Here is a 4,847-nt window from a genome sequence, read left to right on the forward strand (position 1 = left end):
CTCCCTTATGACTTAAGGTGGAAGTATATAAGAAGGTTTTGTGTGTGTGTGTGTGTGAGAGAGAAGGTTTTTAATTGTGAATATACCTTTTTAAAATAAATGCAGGATAGTGCAGATAGTCTGTGGCATATTGTTTGTTTTGATAGCTTGTTTTAAGTCATTAAAATTATTAGCATTAAGTGTGTTATTATCCTTATTTGTATCCTCCATTATTCTTACCCTTCTTTTTCTCTAAGATCTGTAATATTGCCTCATACATTCCTGATATTATTGACTACTGTTTTCTCTTTTTCTTATTATCAGTCTAGCTAGAGGTTCACGGCTTCACTTCTACTTTTCAAGGATGCAAGTGTTTTCCAATAATTTTATCTATCATTTCTTATCATATTGATGTTCATTCTCTGTTCATAATTATCTACCTTCTAATTTGGCTTTAATTTGCTCTTTTATCTAGTTTCTTAATTTGGTAGCTTAGATCATTGACTTTAACCATTCTCCTTTTATAATAAAATGTTAAAATATAAATTTTTATCTAAGCATTGCTTGAGTTGTATTCCTCAAATTTCATTATGTTATACTTCATAGTTAACCCTATTCAATTTTCAAAATTTTTCTGACATCTTTTCTGATTTCTTCTTTGACCCATCGGTTATTCAGAGTATGTTATTTAATTTACAAATATCTGAGAATATTACAAATATATTTTGGTTATTGATTCATAATTAAATTTTATCTCTTCAAAGAATACATTTTTAATGAATCCAATCCTTATAGGTTCACTAAGACTTGATTTATGGCCCAAAATATTGTCTACTTTGCGAATATTCCATTTTCACTTTAAACTAATACGTAGCCTGAAATTATTAAATGTAATGTCTATTAATATTAATTAGTTACAAATATTTCATAATAATTTTAATTTTTATATTCTTACCAATTTTCTGTGTATTTGTTCTGTCACGTATGACAAGAGAAAGGTTGAAATATCCAACTATATTGTGAATTGGACAGTTTATTTTTTCCAACTGTTTATTGTCTTTTAATGTACTTTGAAATTCTATTGTTAGATGAACAGACATTAGATTTGCTTGTCTTCTTGTTTATTTGACCTTTTTATCAAAATAAATACCTTTCCTTGTCTGTTAATATTCCTTTAACTGAAGCATACTTTGTCTGGTATTCATAGAGCCACTTCAGTTTTGTAATAATTAGTGTATTCATGCTCCAACTTTTCCACATTCTTTTACTTTCTACTTATCTATGTCTTTATATTTAAAGTCAGGATATTTTTTTAAATTTTGTATTGTTGAGTCTTCCTTTGTGTTTATATTTTAGTATGCATTTACCTTATTTGTAACTCTACATTCACTTGAGTAGGTATATTTTCTAATTAGAATCATTTTCCTTCAGCCTAAAGTACTTATTTTATTATTTTAGAGTACAGGTATGCTTTAAATAATATATTTTTCTCCTTTTCCTTATGCACTGCTTATTCACATCATATTTATATGCAATGGAGAATCATGGTAAAAGAATAAAAATATTGTGTGCCCACCACAACCAATACTAACATTTTAAAATGATACTATATTTTGTGGCTAGAACACAGAAGTAAAAGAACACTTTTTCCATTTATCCACTTATCTATTTATTCCATTTACCCATAAACACATTTTCATTCACCCATCCTCTAGCTGGTAGACATTTAAGTTGCTTCTTTCTTTCCCTATTCTCTCTCCAGCAAATATTGATATAATGAACATTCGGTGAATAATTCTTTGTACAGGTGGTTTTAGGCTTCTCTAAAGTATATAATAGAACTGTAGAACCAAGGCTTAGATACATCTTCAAAACTACCATTCATTGCCTAGCTGATTATAAGGCAGTTATACCAATTCTAGGCATCCTTGGGGTGGAATTAAGGATCAGTATACAGAGTTGCTACAATATATTACATAAAATGTCAAGTTTCCAACAAAGTTTAGGTAACATAGAAAGAAATAGAAAAGTGTGACCCATTGACAGAAAATAAAAGGCAGTAGAAACTTCTTTTAAGGGGGCCCAGGTGATGGGCTTAGCAAGAAAGACTTCTAAGAAGTTATTTTAAGTAATTAAAGGCAACCATACCAAAAGAAAATAAAAGGAGATATGATGAAAATGTTCTGTCAAATAGAGAACATCAATAAACAGATCAAAATTATTAATTATTAAATAAAAATTATGATATTAAAATTTTATATCCAAATGGTTTTAAAAAATGACTAAAGCTAACAACTATATATTTGATATAGTAGAAAGAAAAAAAATAAATTTGAAAATATATCAAGATATTATGCAATCTAAACAGAAGAATAAAAATAATGAAAAAGTAAACAATACTTCAGAAAAATGTGGGAGACCATCAAGCACAACATTGTACATATGCCAGAAGGAGAAGAGAATGATAAGGAGAAAAGAGAGAGAGAAAAGAATGAAAAAAATGTTGACTATGTAAAAATAAAAAGGAATATAGAGGACTGATATGAATACTTCTATCCTAACATATTAGAAATCCTAGATGAAATGGACAAATTTTTGAAAAGTCACAAACTATTAAAGATTATTCAAGAAGAAATAGAGATTCTAAATAGACTTATAACAGTTAAATACCTTTATTGATATTTTTAAAGACTTCCCACAAAGAAAAGAACAAGCCCAGATGACTTTACTAGTGAATGCTACCAAACATTTAAAAACCAAACTGTAACCTTAACAAGTTTCTCCAAAACCAAAAAATAGATGAAGAGGGAGTGCATTACTTACCTCAACTCTTAGCTTGTCAGGAACAGTCATCAGGACCCAATGTCTGTATGCTCCTATAACCATAGCCATAATGTGTGAGCACATCTCCATCTCCATTGGCCAGGCTGGTGTCCAGATTGGCAATGCCTGCTGGGAACTCTACTGCCTGGAATACAACATCCAGCCTGATAGCCAGATGCCAAGTGACAAGATCACTAGGGGAGGAGATGACTCCTTCAACACCTTCTTCAGTGAAACAGGTTCTGGCAAGCATGTGCCCAGGGCAATGTTTTTAAATTTGGAACCCATAGTCATTGGTACCTACCGCTAGCTCTTCCACCCTGAGAAGCTCAGCACAGGCAAGGAAGATGCTGCCAATAACTGTGGCCCAGGGCACTATACCATTGGCAAGGAGATCCTTGACTTGGTCTTGGACCAAATTTGAAAACTGGCTGACCAGTGCACAGGTCTTCAGGGTGACTCAATTTTCCACAGCTTTGGAGAAGAAACTGGTTCTGAGTTCACTTCCCTAATGATGGAACGTCTCTCTGTTGATTATGGCAAGAAGTCCAAGCTTGAGTTCTCCATTTACCCAGTCCCCCAGATTTCCAGTTTTTGGTGAACCCCAAGCTCCATCCTCACTACCCACATCACCCTGGAGCACTCTGTGCCTTCATGGTAGACAATGAAGCCATCTATGACATCTGTCGTAAAAGTTTCAATATTGAATCCCCAACCTACACTAATCTTAGCTGCCTTACTAGCCAGGTTGTGTCTTCCATCATTGCTTCCCTCAGATTTGATGGAGCCCTGAATATTGGTCTGACAGAATTCCACATCAACCTGGTATCCTATCCCTGCATCCACTTCCCCCTGGCCACATGTGCTCTTCTCATCTCTGCTGTGAAAACCTACCATGAACATCTTTCTGCAGCAGAGATCACTAATGCATGGTTTTAACCAACCAACCAGATGGTGAAATGCGACCCCCATCATGGTAAATACGTGGCTTTCTGCCTGTTGTACCATGACGATGTGGTTCTCAAAGATGTCAATGTTGCCATTGCCACCATGAAGACCAAACACAACGTCCAGTTTGTGGACTGGTGCCCCATTGGCTTCAAAGTTGGCATTAATTACTAGCCTCCCACTGGTACCTGGTGGAGACCTAGCCACAGTACAGCAAACTGTGTGCATGCTGAGCAACACCATCACCATTCCTGCAGCCTAGGCTTGCCTGGACCACAAGTTTGACTTGATGTATGTTCAGCATGCTTTTATTCACTGGTATGTGGGTGAGGATGCGGAGGAAGGAGAGTTTTCTGAGGACTGGGAGGGCATGGCCTAAGAAATCCTTTATGAGATTCCATAAACTTGAGAAGGATTATGAGGAGGTTGGTGTGTATTTTGTTTAAGGAGAGAGTGAAGAAGAAGGAGAGAAATACTAATTACCATTCCTTTCAGCCCTGCAACTTATCACACTCAGAAATTCAACTTCTGCATTAGGTGACAGGCATCAAAGCTCTCTAGTTAGATTGTCTTCACTTTTAACTGTGATCACATCTTACTTTTCCATGTGTACCTGTAAGATTTTTCCATTATGTCTTAAAGGGTTTAAGAAAGAAAAAAAAAAAAAAAACAGATGAAGAGGGTCCATTTTTCAACTCAATCTATGAGTTCAATATTACTCTGATGTCAAAACATCATCCCCCCCAAAGAAAAACTAAAAATTAATGTTTCTTAAGAGTACATATGTGAAAAAAATCCTCAGAGTACTATAAAACTAAATCTAGCAAAAAACTAAAATCTAATATAAAAGAATTATAAACCATGATCCAGCAGGAGTCAACCCAATAATCAAAGGTTGGCTTAATATCCAACTATAAATGAATGTAATACACATTTTAGTAAAGTAATGGCCTTATGAAGAGGTCCTATGATGCCCTGTAGTACAGGGTCCTCAGTTTACCAGAACCTGGGCCTTTAGGGGGTCTCTTCTGAGTGTGTTGCATATGTCCTACTATTGTGGTTGAGGCATGTTTGCCTTCGGTCCAATTGTCTCCAAT

General features: G+C 34.7%; 1 pseudogene; it reads left to right on the plus strand.

Moving 5' to 3' along the window:
• Nucleotides 1-2,872: 2,872 nt before the first annotated feature.
• Nucleotides 2,873-4,229, plus strand: LOC131517160 (tubulin alpha-1B chain-like; annotated as a pseudogene).
• The last annotated feature ends 618 nt before the right edge of the window (nt 4,230-4,847 follow it).

Source organism: Neofelis nebulosa, chromosome 7 (genome assembly GCF_028018385.1).
Source record: "Neofelis nebulosa isolate mNeoNeb1 chromosome 7, mNeoNeb1.pri, whole genome shotgun sequence".
Classification (NCBI taxonomy): Eukaryota; Metazoa; Chordata; class Mammalia; order Carnivora; family Felidae; genus Neofelis; species Neofelis nebulosa.